The 15,353-nt window shown below is 40.3% G+C and overlaps 1 long non-coding RNA gene across 1 annotated transcript in view; it reads right to left on the bottom strand.

Moving 5' to 3' along the window:
- The window catches only part of LOC123385914, a 29,567-nt gene extending 14,559 nt beyond the window's left edge, over positions 1-15,008 (bottom strand). Inside the window, exon 1 of the long non-coding RNA XR_006599181.1 lies at positions 14,791-15,008. This is a non-coding gene — a long non-coding RNA (uncharacterized LOC123385914). The remainder of the gene's footprint in view (positions 1-14,790) is intronic.
- Between the last annotated feature and the right edge of the window lie 345 nt (positions 15,009-15,353).

Raw genomic sequence — 15,353 nt, 5'->3', positions numbered from 1 at the left:
GCTGACCCTGTAGATCAGTCAGTTTGGGGGGGGGGAGTACATTTGAAAACTTTCAATAAAAATGATTGTTTGTCAAGGCTCGAAAAAAAAATTCTTTAATTAGTTTACTCAAATATTAAGTCTGACATCTAGAAACTCAATATTAGCAAAAATGTGATAATTATGGCTGGAAGGGTTTTTTATTGAATGTAAATTCATGAATCACACTTTTGGCATATCTCACTCCCTTTTGTTCTTTCTCATACGCCTTCACACTTAACCGGAAGCCTTTGGGCTCCACTCTAAAATCTGATCTCAAATTCACCATACTTCCTTTTGAAGCAGTTGCAGTTCATCAACAACTATGACAAAGGACTCTTCTAGTCCATTCTGACGGAAGATACAACCTTGAGATATCCTCCAGACTTGGGGGTACCTGAACCTTCAGAATGCCCAGGCTTCTCCAGAAGAGACTTTCTCTATTACATGGCATCCCACATCACACCATTTGCCCACACGGAGGGTTCTGTGTTTTCCAGCAATTGTTTTGACCCATTTGGCTGCCGATTCAGTGAGTGAGCTTGCCAACAATCTAGTGATTGGCTCTAAGGGGGAGAACAGAAACACGGAACATGTGTTTGGTGTTAAAGTGGGTCAGGTCTGTGCAAATAGACATTGGTTCATTTTACCCTCACAGTATCCTTATCTTGTAGAAGATGATCCTGGGACTAGAACAGGTCAAATCATTTGTCCAGCATCATGTGAAGAGTGAATGGCACAACCAGAATCCGAAGGTTGGTCGGCCTCACATCAGAGCTTATGCTCTGCCCACCCTGGATTTGTGGGGGCAGGGTGACGGGAGAGTGCACGGCCCCGTAGCACAATGTGGATACACAGCACAGAAATTAATATGCACAGGCGCAAATGTGGACTGATCGTGCACACCTTCTTCCAAATATCAACATATCATTGTTTGCTCTTATAACAAACATGAGAAACTGGTCATGTTTGGTAGTTGGTTTTCGGGGGGGGGGGTTGGGGGTGGCAGCCATTGACCAATTTTCTAGGATTCTAATTTCAAATGCCTACAGGGGCCAAGCTTTTTTTTTTTTTTTTAAGACATCAGGAAGAGATGAGGACCACAGCCCCCTAGAAGGCGTATGTATCTTCTAAAAGGACAGAGCTACATGACCAGTACCTCATTTTACTATGGGCAGTTGTGGACCTAGTATGTAGAGCTCTGAGTTTTTCTAAAAATGCCAGAAATAAGGATTTTTATGTGAGCAATCCCGATTGTTTTTAAATGTTTTTATTTATTTTTGAGACAGAGAGAGACAGAGCATGAGCAGGGGAGGAGCAGAGAGACGGGAAGTCACAGAATTTGAAGCGGGCTCCAGGCTCTGAACTGTCAGCACGAAGCCTGACGCGGGGCTCGAACTCACAGAGTGTGAGATGATGACCTGAGCTGAAGTTGGACGCTCAACCGACTGAGTCACCCAGGCGCCCCCAATTTGTTTTAAAACTGGCAACTATTTAAAACATTTTTTTTTTCAGTTGTATGAACCAAATAAAACATATCTATCTGGTCTTGCCTTTGCTTTGCACCTTGTGGTCTAGATAATATACCTGTGCTACAGATGATAAGATATGAGGGATTTCAGGGCAGGCCTGACACAGGTAACGGACTCAGCTTAACTGCTTCCACCACACAGGGAAGGAACGCACTGTTCATTTTAGGCAGTGTTTGTCATTTTAACATTATTATTTGGAAAAAGGAAACAATCATCACAAATTCTCTGTACAATATGTATAAATTTCAAAACCAATGGTCAATAAAGTGGGCAAGAGGTGAGAAGGATTTTACAGTTTAGCAAAACAGAAAAACTACAAAGAAAGGACACATCAAAGAAATGCTTAACAGGAGTCGCATTCCAACTGCCAACAAGACACTCATCACAGGGTTTCCTGGAAAACTGTGTTTTTCAGAGGGAGCACATTTCCACCACACATCCTTTCCCCTACCTCTTTCCTTTCCACCTCATCACCACCTGGTTTCTCAGGGTACTGATTCAGACATAGACCAATTTCAGCTGCATTTTACTACTAAAATCTTCCTCTTGCAAATGAGGGAGTTGAAAGGGAAACAATCTGGTGCTCCTGACCACTGGATTATGGCTCAGGCACCCCAAAGTGCATCTTCAGACAACCCTACTATCCAGCAGGATGAACACTCTTATACAAAAATATGCCCAGATGGAAGTGTCTGAATGCACTTTTTGCTTGCGTAGACATACAGATGTAGGGACATCTCATAGTGCTGTGTGGAGAACTGGAGGGGATGAATTGCAATGAGATCACAGATGCAAGTTAACATTTGGGAAAATCCTATGTTACTAGTTTGTCATTAATGTTTTATTTATTTGTTTTAAAAGTTTATTTATTTTTGAGAGAGTGCACGAGAAGGGGCAGAGAGAGCGAGGGAGAGAGAGAATCCCAAGCAGGCTCTGCAGGGTCAGCACAAAGCCTGATGCAGGCCTTGATCCAACCAACCATGAGATCATGATATGAGCCAAAATCAAGAGTTGGACACTTAACCAACTGAGCCATCCAGGCGCCCCCTGCTGTTAATATTTTAAATATCTTTGGGTACTACCATACAACAAATTAAATTCTAGCAGTAAAATACCCACTCTACCCACTAAATGAAACCACTCTACCACCATTTGTGAAAGGAAGCTCTGTCTTCTCCCTGGTTCACCAGGAAGAGGCGAAGAATTCAATGGTCTGGGAAATTTGTTATCAAGTCCAAGCCTTCAGCTCAGGTCCTTGATTCTGAGGTCTGGGATTTCACTGGTAGTGCCATAGTTGGATAACACAGCGTATCTTGGGCTCAGCTCAGGTCCTTGATTCTGAGGTCTGGGATTTCACTGGTAGTGCCATAGTTGGATAACACAGCTTATCTTGGGCAAGACTATGCTACTTAAACTGTTATGGAGGGTGTGTCCCAGAGAAAACGGACATAAAATTTCAATCCCCACCCCACTCTTAACTAACTGGGTGAACCTTGGCCAAGTTCCTTAATATCTCTTGGCCTCATTTTCCTTGTCTCTAAAAGTAAGGGTGAAGACGTTAAAGATCATTGTAAGCCAACTTATTCAATGTGCTAGTCAGAAAGCTCAATACCAAATATGTTATAAACCTCATCTCACTTATTATCTATTTTATCTATTTTATCTACATTAACAATGATAACATTGATAATTTGCGACGTTAATTAATAACAACTGACAATGCCATCTTCACAGGAGCATCATGATTAAGTGATAGAGTATAGGCTAAAGCTCTTTGCCAACCAAGAAGATATACATAGATGTTAATTATAGCATATTGTTGGGGCGCCTGGGTGGCTCATCGGTTGAGCATCCAACTTTGGCTCACGTCATGATCTCGCAGTTTGTGACTTCAAGCCCCACATCGGGCTCTGTGTTGACAGCTCAGAGCCTGGAGTCTGCTTTGGATTCTGTCTCTCTACCTCTCTGGCCTTCCCCCACTCACACTCTGTCTCTCTCTCCTTCAAAAATAAACATTAAAAAAATTTAATTTTTTTAATAGACTGCAAATGGAGTCACTTATGCTAAGCCCAGCCCCATGTCACCAAATGGAGACTTAATCACAGTTTCAGCTCTCCCAGAAATGAAATCTTAGTTAATCTGGAATCGCCTGATATCTGCACGAGTGACGTAATCTGTCCAACAGACTCTTGCCATCCTCTAAAGGAATTCTGCAATAACCTACCTGCTCTTTGGCCTAGTATAACTTCCTCGTTCCCACTCCTGTCTCCCTATAAACCTCTTGCATTTTGTATAGCTCCTTTGGGGCCCCTTTCATCTGTGAGATTGGATGCTGCCTGATTCCAATCAGTTTTTGCTCAAATAAACTTAAAATTTTTAACATGACTCAGTTTATCTTTTAATAGTTCTAGTATCAGAAAAGGGAACCAAAGGAAACCGTTAGGGGTCCCTAGGCACAACAAGCAACAGACATGGGCTCCTTGAGCCCACTGTTTTCTGCTGTCTCTGGAGGTCACCTGCAAGTCCCTCTAGGATCCTAGCTTCACAGCTTTTGCAGTATGAGCTTTGGGACTTTACCTGAGCATTTCTTTTTCCAGACTGGGTCCAGAAACCAGCTGGAGTAGGATTAGCTCCAGGGTTAGACTGGTTCTGACTAAGAAACTGAACCAGGTCTGGAGTTGGAATGGGTCTGGCTTAAGCTGGAGTCCAGTGTGAGGCCTCAGGTGAATAAAATGTTATTTTAAGGCTGAACAAACAGGTTAACCTTAGCCAAAGATAATGTTGAAAAACTCTGGCCACAATGGAGAACTTTTAACCTAAATATAGTTACCCATTTATGAGGTATCCTAGAGAAAAAGGGTCTCAGCCAACCACTCACCATAAAGGATAGAGGAAGAACTATTCTTCCTCCTCTATAGTTTCTGGTGACCAGGAAGAGACCCACTGGGATACCCCACTTGATCCAGAGCCTGCAGACAAAATCCTGGGAAAACTGGCAGGAGCCAGCAAAGGGTAAGAATTCTTACCAAAGTCAGTTCTCTCAGATCTCTATCTGTAGTGCTTGGTTGAGAGAGAAAGATAAAATTTCATGCTATCTCTTCCTTTCCAAATTCAGACTGGCAGGCAAAAATGCCTGTAAGATTTAGATCTTTGAATACTCAACATTACTTATCATCAGAGAAATGAAAATCAAAACTACAATGACATATCATCTCACACCTGTCAGAAAGGCTAAAATCAGAAAGACAAGAAATAACAAGTGTTGATGAGGATGGGGAGAAAGGGGAACTCTTTTGCATTGTTGGTGGGAATGCAAACTGGTGCAGTGACTCTGAAGAACAGTATGGAGGTTTCTCAAAAAGTTAAAAATAGAACCACCTTAAGATCCAGCAATAGCACTACTGGGTATTTGCCCAAATAAATACAACAACACCAATTCAAAGTGATACATCCATCCCTATGTTTATGGCAGCATTATTTACCATAGCCAAGATACAGAAGCAGCCCAAGCATCCATTGTTTAACAGGTAAAGAAGATGTGGAATATTATTCAGCCATAAAAAATAATGAAATCTTGCCATTTGCAACAACATGGATGGAGCTAGAGAGTATAATGCTAAGTGTAATAAGTTACTGACAGAAAGACAAATACAGTATGATTTCACTCCTAGGTGGAACTGAAGAAACAAAGCAAATGAGCAAAAGGGAAAAAAAGGAAAAGGCAAACCAAGAGACCAACTCTTAACTATAGAGAACACAATGATGGCTACCAGAAGGGAGGTGGGTGGGAGGATGGGTGAAATAGATGATGTGGCTTAAGGAGAGCACTTGTAATGAGCACTAAGCAATGTATGGAAGTACTGAATCACCATATTGTACACCTAAAACTAATACTACACTGTATATTAATTGGAATATACAATTCCAATTTTGGAATTGGAATTTAAATTTTTTAAAAAATGCCATCGGAAAAAAGTCATTTAAAAAGCCATTTTACCCATTGGGTTGATCCTTTCTCTCCTAGGGACAGTTATTGCTTTCTTGTTCATCTCTTCTTGTGTCCTGAGAACTTGGTTTGGCAAGTGTCAGGTTGGGGCCCCCAAAATATGGCGGGGGAGAAATGTGGGTTGTACTCCACTTGCAGCTGGGATTCTACTGACTTTTGCCAGCTGTCAGGGAAATTATCCAAGTCTTTCTTTTGGCTGCCTTAGGGAGTCACTCTGGATCTTGGGAGGACAGTATCTTTTGTACCCTATTTGGGGACACCTCTTCAATCCACAAGTTCATTCACTACTGCCAGGACTATTTACTATTTGTACTGGCTGTAACCTGACAAGATGTTTCTTTTGTTTTGCTTTTTTAACCTGAGATGATATTTGAAAGGATTATTATTATTTTTTAAGTAGCTCTATGGTCCAAAGTTGGTCAAATTCGAAGCTGTTATTAGGAGCCTGATAGGAACTTTTTTTTTCAGTCCTTCTCCCCTAAGCTAAAATTAAGCTATGTATCTAGCAGGAAAGAAAAACATCTGAAGCCTTTAGTGGAGGGATTTACGAAACACCCCAAAGAAACACAACCTTAAATCTAGAACACAGCAAACTTCTGATTAAAGATTTCCCCTCTGATATAAAAAGGAAATTGAAGATAATGTAATTGGATGGTTGTGACAGCCTCTTGATAACATTCAGGTTGCAACCCAACTCTTTGAGGAATTAAAGACAATTGTACTTGTCTTGCAAATTTAGTCTTTATAAGAATAGAAATGTGGCTCTAGAAATAATTCAAAGCCCACCTATCCTTTTAACCAATCCCCAACCTTCTCTATTCATCTCAAAAGGCTTGCAGATACTGCAAAATATCTGAATTTAGGAAACAAAAGTCCTTCTTGGAAATTTTGCATTCCTCCTCTGTGCCTTTTGAGATGTTAAGTATTCTACTTGGTCTTCCCGAGGAAACAAGTAATTGTTATTGGGGAGGGGTGGGGGAGGAAAGGCTATTTAAAAACTCAGCCTACAAAAACTCTTAAAAGTTTCTTCCACAAATACAGGTAAAAAGTTTAAAAAGGTAACCCCTTAACTTATGCCATCTGCCGCACATGAATACAACTGTTCTTTAGAAACTAGTGAGTTTTGCATTATAACGCCTGTCTTGCAGCTTAAAATTTTAAATGAAAGCTATAAGATCTCTCTTTATATCTGTAACTGTCCATATGTTTATATATGTCTACATCTGTAGGTTATAAATGTGGAATTTTTCTAACACTGGTCAGTATTGTCAAAATTAATTTGTAAAGAGCTCTATTTAAAGACTACCAAGTGTTTATATAAAGTATACTCTCCGAAATATAGAAACTAATCCAAATGTTTTTCAAGTTCACATCATTTAGGATAATCTTTGGTAAATAAAAGCAAGTTTAAGTTTGTTAGTTTAATTAAAACACACATCTTTATAATTATCAGCATTAAATATAAATTTATTTTTATTCTACTTAGGTTTACTAAAATTCAAATAAGCTCATGTTACCTCTGTTATAGAATCTGTCATCAAAAAAAGATAACTTGAGATGATGATTAGTTGTTTAATATCTTAAGAAATGCTCATGTAAAAATAATTGTTAAGAAAAAATGATTTAAACAGATGTAAGATAAAGGTTTATAAGTAAACATTTCAACAATAATTATACTTGATGTCTACAGACAAATAGTTTCCAAAATCTTTTTGGTAACTTGAATCTTAAAGTTATACTGATATAAGTTCAATGATGGATATTCATTGAGTATCTAGGTCATTTCCAAATAATATAAAATATTGGAACATTAGTTACTGAACATAGGTCTATCCACTTTTGGCTTTCTTTTACAGAGGAAATAAAGGTACTTGGGCCTATTAATAAACATATTTATACCACACTGTAAAATTTACTATGAGGAAGAATATGCTTCTAGAAATTATAAACTCGTTTTATAAATTTGCCAATCCACAGAATGCTAATGTAACAGTCCCCCATTACTTCTTAGTTTTCACTAGAAATTAAAGAATCTAATGGCAAAAAATTATAATCAATATATGTAATTAAACCACCTAGGTATAATAATAGTGAAGGGAAAGAGTTACGTATGAAAAGTAGATAAGAACAGTAAAATGATTCCTTGTTCCAGAATGAGAAAGAAGAAAACATAGGACAAAATCTGAATGAAGGTTAAAAAGTTATAGAATATTTGTGGAAAAGGAATCTCGGGCAAAGAGTATTTTGTGTGGTCAGGCTAAGATTGGAATGAATTTATTTACATTTTTAAAAAATGAGTTTAATATCAGAAGTACATTGATAGAAAATTAGAATTTTGTTTTCTATTAAAAAGACAAAGTTTAGGGGCACCTGGGTGGCGCAGTCGGTTAAGCGTCCGACTTCAACCAGGTCACGATCTCACGGTCCGTGAGTTCGAGCCCCACATCAGGCTCTGGGGTGATGGCTCAGAGCCTGGAGCCTGTTTCCGATTCTGTGTCTCCCTCTCTCTCTGCCCCTCCCCCGTTCATGCTCTGTCTCTCTCTGTCCCCAAAATAAATAAACGTTGAAAAAAAAAAATTTAAAAAGACAAAGTTTAATTAAGTTATTGGTCTGCTCTTAATACAAAATTGTAACCAAAAGTTTTTCTTTGGTTGGACAGCAAAGATTTTGTGTCCAAAACTTACCAAAATAATTTACTGGTTTTTTTAAAAATTTTTTTAATGTTCATTTATTTTTGAGAGAGAGACAGACAGAGTGTGAACAGGTGAGGGGCAGAGAAAGGGAGACACAGAATCCGAAACAGGCTCCAGGCTCTGAGCTATCACCCCAGAGCCCGATGCAGGGCTCGAACTCACAAGCCCTGAGATCATGCCAGAGCTGAAGTTGGATGCTTAACCAACTGAGCCACCCAGGTGCCCCTTTACTGTTCTTCATGTTGTTTTTATCAGGTCTTTCATTACTCAAGAAAACCTGGTCTTCTCAATCTTAAGAGTCAAGTTTTGCTCACAACTCTGTAATTTTCTGTATCTGCCTTTAACATCTTCTATTGTCACCTTGGTTAAATAGATAAAAGTATTATTTCATAATGATCTGTGATCCCATCTGTCAAATGTTCAAACCTTTTGACATTTTCTCCACACATTCTCAATGGAGTTTCTTTGACTGCAAACTAACTCTGAGATTTCTCAGAGGGTCCCTGGAAAATCGCAAAGGATTTGTCTCTCACCTTGTAAAAGACTGATATTAAACTAATTACGTGTATTTGGCATGTTAAATTCTATGAGAAGCCTAGTGAATAAGTGATGATAAACCTTCTTAGGTTTGTATGAATGCATGTTACTAATATTAGTGTTCTAAAAATTGCATGAAATTATTAAAAATCTGTCTTGGTATAATGTTATCAGTCATAATTCCTCTTATTATCTTAAAATGTTGTATGCCATAGGAATAACCAAATTTCCTTGTCAATTCTATTATAACGAACTCTCAGCAGGTCTTTACCGGCATTTTTAAAACTCTTTGCCATTTTGCAGACAGTTACTGTTTTACTCTAATGCTTTTGCCAAAAGTGAGATTTATGGAAGGGATGCTATTAAGTACTCCTGACCACTGACATAGTGGCCAAATCACAAGGCACTAAAACTTGGGTGTATATTTCACTACTAAAGAAGACTCCACTTAACATCTGTCCCATGCAAATGCTTGAGAGGTCTTAAAACCAAATTGACTAGGAACAAAAGTATCTGACACCAAGGTAGACTGCTTCCTCCAAAAATGTCAGATTAAGAACATTTCTTTCCATTCCTCCTTCCCTCTCTGATCATCCTTTTCATTCTTATACCATGAAAGTCTTTATGATTCTTTTGTTCATCTTTTGTCTTGCTCTGGCCTGGACAGATAATGCCAATGTTCACATATCTCAGTCCATGGCAAGGGGCATAGTAATCCAACCTACAAACAACTGTTGGATTTGCTATCATGCTAGGTAACCTGTAGTTATTCCTTTCATAAACGTCTCCCTGATTTCTAATACCGCAGTGTCTCTGGACCAAACTCAGCCTTCTATTGTGTGAGGACTCAAAATCCTGTCTCTGGTTAACAACCTTGTATCTAGACTCTGCACAAAGAAAGGGACATAATGCAAGGATAACCAGAATAAAAACCACCTATGCAGTCTAAAGACCCTTGAATTTTACTGGCCTCCCTGCCTATCACCTTTCCATTCCTGAGCCACAGACTCAAATGGGAATTACCAGGAGTCATTCATGATTCAAAATCTGCTTCCCTTGGCAGATCCCGACTGCCCTGGATAGGAGTATGTACAAATGAGGCTGTGATCAGGAACCTCTTCTTAACTCTTGAAGGTACTGCAGAAGCTGCTGCTAAAGTAACAGCTGCCCGACGAAAATCCTGACTCTCAGGGCAGAGTTGTTTTTGATAATAGTATAGTCTTTGACAACTTTTTACCTAAGCGGAGTGGTGTGTGTGTGTGTGTGTGTGTGTGTGTGTGTGTGTGCGTGCGCGCTATGGCCAACACCATTTGCTGCACTTGGATTGACACTTCTGGGGAAGTTGAGACTCCACTTATATTAGATCACTAAATAAGCCAGTTGGCTTAAGAAAGTGACTCTGTCAATGGGGTCTTTCTTTGACTTATTTGATTCTGATTGTATTGAGTCTTGGGGGCCATGGTTCTGAAGTGCTCTCCAAACATTGGGAATTATCCTGCTTATAATAATTATAGTAGTCTCCTTGGCACACTATATTCTCTTCAAAAGCTTCAAATGCATGGTTGCAGCCACTAACCACCAAGCAAATGGTCTTCCTAAGACTAGAACATCAGAAAAGGAACAAGGAGAATGACCAACTTAAAGAATGTGAACATGGTGCCGTCATCTGTGAATGCTGCAAAGAGATTCAGCAAAAAGACATCATGTCCTGTGAATATCACACAGAGATTAAGCAAAACACTGCAAGAGCTCCAGGGAGGTAACAGGGAGTAGTGCTAATGCCTTAAATTTTGATCACATCTCTCAGGCTAAAAATCTAATCAAAAGAGAGAATTGTTAAAAACAAGACAACAGGCCCAGAGTGGAGTTGCTTATGCTAAGCCCCATGTCACCAAACCAAGACTTGACTTAATTACAGTTTCAGCTCTCCCGGAAATGAAATCTTAAACCAGTCCATCACTGAATACTAGTGAGGTCATCTACCTGATAGACCTCTGCCATCCTCTAAAGCAAAGGTTCCAATAACCAACCTGCTTTTTTGGCCCATTAATACTTTCTTATTCCTACTCCCTTCTGCCTCAAAGCGTCTTTTAGTATAGTTCCTTAGAGCTTCTTTTCTATCTTCTAGATTGGATGCTGTCCAATTCCAATTGATTTTTACTCAAATAAACCCTTAACAATTTCAATATGCCACAAGTTTATCTTTCAACAATGTGCAGTAACGTTTCAGAAGTACCCAGAAAAGTTGATGGATTACAAAATTCTTGTCTGTGCACTGAAATATCTTTATCAGAGATCAAATTATCTTTTACTCCAAAACTGCCACAGGGTTTAAAACCAATGGGCCTGGAATCTCTATTTGGAGATTTTAGTGATCCAAATATCATACCAAGGCATACGTAATGGATCATCAGTGTTTTCCTAGGCATAGGCTTTGATCAGGTAGAAGGTATAGAAAGAACACATAGTCTCTGAAATCTGGGGGATGTGGGAGGAGCAGGTAACAGTCTGGATCACGGAGGGGGTATGGTGTGGAAAGGTGGGCCAGGAGGGCTGGAGCTGGCTGGCTTTGAGAATGGACTTCTATTAATGGAAAGAGGAAGTTAATTCTTAATAATAATAGTAGTGGTAACAACAACAACAACGTGATAGATGTTTCCTCAATTACACTACCAAGTATTTCATGTATCAACTCGTCTTATGGACCTCCAACAGCACCATGCCACTACAATTACATCAGAAGTACCACTTTTAAATTTTAAAAGCTGGGAAAATAAATCAATCAAAAGGTTTCATTAATTTGGACATCAATATGTTGGAATGTGTGGTGACTTGAATCATGGTGGGGCTGATGCTCCCCTTTGCTTGGCAAACTGCCTCTTCATTGATAATGCAAATTGTCACTGCAAACAGCATCTCTGGGGGGCGTTTAAAGTGCTTAAGGGAACACACTGTGCACTTCAGAAGCGTTCCTTTTATATGCAATTAGTCTGTTCATGACACATCATTCTTATCTATTCATTAAAATAAGTCCCTGGCTTAGTTGGAAGCATTTTATGGATTTATAGGATCACAGAAGCTCAGGACTGACTGGAACCCAAAGGTCATCCAGTTCACCACCTGCTGGTGGTCACTTCTCTCTCCGACATCCATGCCTGGGCCACCATTGTTTCTGATCCTGTCCACCAAACGGTCACTCTTCACGTCCTCTGTCACTCTTCACGTCCTCTGACAGCCCTGGGAAAGATCATGGACTCTAGAGTCGGGAGGATCTGCATCAAATCCTAACTTCATCCTTTACTAGTTACTTGAGCCTCAGTTTCCTCAAAAAGACTGTTTGCACTGTGGCTGGAGTATAGCATGGTCTCCCAATACAAACAGAAAGTAGATTAGTATTTGCCTGTGGGTCAGAATGGAAGGGACTACACATGGACGGGAGGTTTCTTTTGGGGGTGATGGAAATGTTCCAGGACTGGACTGTGATGATCCAACCACCCTGTAAATTGACTAAAAGTCATTGAATTGTACGTTCAAAACAAGTGAATTTTGTAATATGTAAATTATGCCTCAATAAAGCTGTTTTTTTTAAAGACAATACAAAAATACATAGGGATTTAATTTCCTTTAATTACAAAAAAAGCCCAAGGTGCTAACCTAATGGGGAGGGGGGTGGCAAGGAGAAAGTATATGTGACTAGGAAGCAAAAAGTGTTTTAGAAAAGATTCTGCTTTGTACTCTCAAGAAAATTACAGAAAAATTGTCTCAAAAGATAAAAAGTAGATCATAAGGCAGACTGAAGAAAATATATAGTTCTACAACCCCTTAAAAGAAATCCATGAGATCAATGTGTTTAAGAATTCAGAATCTTTTGAATTTTAGAAAGGTAATATGGGGCATTTTCCATAAATTACATAACACCCCCAACAGGGTGTGTGGCAGCATCTCATAATTAAACACATTAATATTTCTTTAATGAAATGTATGAATATTCATACTAAGTAAGATAAATACAAGGCTATAAATAGACTCATGTCAGTTCAGGCACAGTTTTACCACCCAGGGAGTTTGCTACAAATTTCAGAAACATCTTGGTTTGTCAGACTTTTGAATTTTTTAGGAATAGAGATTTGGGGTTGTGGTGATTTTGCCATCACAGTCATCATGACCTTGCCCTTGACGTTATAGACGCTTTCGTGATTGTAACTTGTCTCCCTTCTTTCCCCACTGTCTTATTCCTGAGGACTGTAACAGTCTCTCCCAAGAGAGACCCTGAAGTTTTGGACCAAACGTGGGGATAGACAGAGCTTAGAGGAGAGTGAGATAACTGAAAGAAAACAGGATAAAACGGAAAATTTAAATGAGAAACTGTTCAGGATGGAGTGGCGAGAGAAGATCAAAATATTTTAACTCAGGGTAATGGGTAGGGAGTATACGCTTCAAAACTAGCACGAAAGCACAGGCAGTAGAAAAATGAATGTTTCAGGTCATCAGTAAGTTCTGTATCATTTGGCTTATTTCAGAATTACCCTACAGAAGTTTATAAAGCCTTGGAAATGATTTACCACCTGCTCTTCTCTAATCTTTGATGCACTGTGTGACCCTATCTTCCTACCTTCTCAGTGGGCCCCTGGCTCAGCAGGGGTCCAGGGCGCTACAGCACCATGCCCAAGAGAGCCAGACTTTTACCTCAGTCTGGTGACAGTGATGTGACAGCCCACCATGGCTGGGCAGACCACAGCCTGTGTCCCTGAGCTTCAGAGCAACTCTTTAACTAAACCCCAAACTTCTTAAGGGCAGGAACCCTGTGAATCAATGTTGTATTTCCAGGGCCTAGCAAGCTGCTCAACAAATACGTATCAATTAATTGAACGGATTTAAGAGCAAACGGATTTAAGAGCATTTAAGAGCAAATAAAATTTTGTTAAATGCCAAACAAAAGTAGTTTGACAGTTCATTGTTTTGCAGGGACTACCAACCCTTGCGCTAGGGTCAAAAATAATTTCATGGGGTGGAGGGGCGCCCGGGTGGCTCAGTCGGTTAAGCATCTGACTCTTAGTTTCAGTTCAGGTCCTGATCTCACAGTTCATGAATTCAAGCTCTGCTTCGGGCTCTGTGCTGACAATATGAAGCCTGCTTGGGATTCTCTGTCTCCCTCTTTCTCCCTGCCCCTCCCCTGCTCCTGCTCTGTCTCTCTCTAAATAAATAAACATTTCAAAAAATTATTTCATGGGAAGGATGCTTTGCTTTGGGTTCTCCTCATGCTACTCCACGATATGTGTTCTAAGTACCTGCTTCTCCTTGTGGACATCCAACATTAGGAGATGTGGCAGGTGAGCTGATTCTATATAGTTTTTTAACCTGTGACTCTTGGCCAAGGAATCATTAACCAGTGGCAAGACAAGAACAGAGCACGCATTTTTATCTTTAAGGTATTACCACATGAAACGAATTCACCACATTATAGGGCAAAACAGCTCCCACTTTTCCAGCAGAGAGCAGCTGAGAGGTTGAGGTGAGGGGCAGGCAAGTGACTTGTGTTGATGCTGAATTTCCACCACAAGCAAACAATTCGCGCTTAGACCGTGTATTTATCTGGGTTGTCTTGGCAGACACCGAAGGGACTCTGGAGGGGCCGGTAAGGCCTTCCCAGCCAACATGTGGCCACTGCTTTAGGGACACTCAATCTACCACAGTCACATGCCAAAGAGATTTAGAGAAATCATCCCAAGTATCTGCATTTTCCTCGGGACTCTGTTTACCTCATTACCATATCTCCCCCACCCCACACACGTAAGCAATGTCATCGCAGACAAAATCACACAGTATCTCAGACTCTCAGTTTTAGGTGAACAGACCACCCGTGTGATTTTCCTACACCTTCTGATGGAACCTCCAGTTGCAGGGAACACGAAAGCCAACATTTATGGACTTTCTGATAAACGCCTGGCATTTTATGCATCTATACACACTGTTCATATTATTTTGTATCCCTATAACGACTTACCTCGGTTTCCCTCTCCTTTCTACAGATGAGGAAACAAGTCAGACACCACATGTGACTTTCACAGGCCCCACAGCTAACAAGAGAGCGAGGGTACGAACTCCCTAGTCAGGGGTGCCTGGGTGACTCAGTCTGTTAAGCATCCGACTTCAGCTCAGGTCGTATCTCATGGTTCCTGAGCTGGGTGTCAGGCTCTGTGCTGACAGCTCAGAGCCTGGAGCCTGCTTCAGATTCTGTGTCTCCTTCTCTCTCTGCCCTTCCCCCACTCATGCTTTCTCTCTCTCTCTCTCTCTCTCTCTCTCTCTCTCTCTCTCTCTCTCTTCTTCTCAAAAATAAATAAACATTAAAAAAAAGAAAAGAAAAGAAAACGAACTCCCAACTCAGAGCGCTTCCCGCTTTCTGCTTGCCAAGGGGCCGAGTCTAATGGCTCCACAGTATGGGTGAAATTGCTGCCCTTACACCTTTCACCTGTGGCCATGTGTCGGCCCTAGGAGGCCTCGGAGCTCAGGTGTAACGTCTCTTGCTCAGGCCAGGCCCCTCTGATGTGTGAAGACAGAGCTCGGGTC

This window comes from Felis catus, chromosome B3 (assembly GCF_018350175.1).
Source record: "Felis catus isolate Fca126 chromosome B3, F.catus_Fca126_mat1.0, whole genome shotgun sequence".
Taxonomy (NCBI): Eukaryota; Metazoa; Chordata; class Mammalia; order Carnivora; family Felidae; genus Felis; species Felis catus.
The sequence above is the reverse complement of the archived record's forward strand: the minus strand, read 5'-3'. Positions and strand labels throughout refer to the sequence as shown.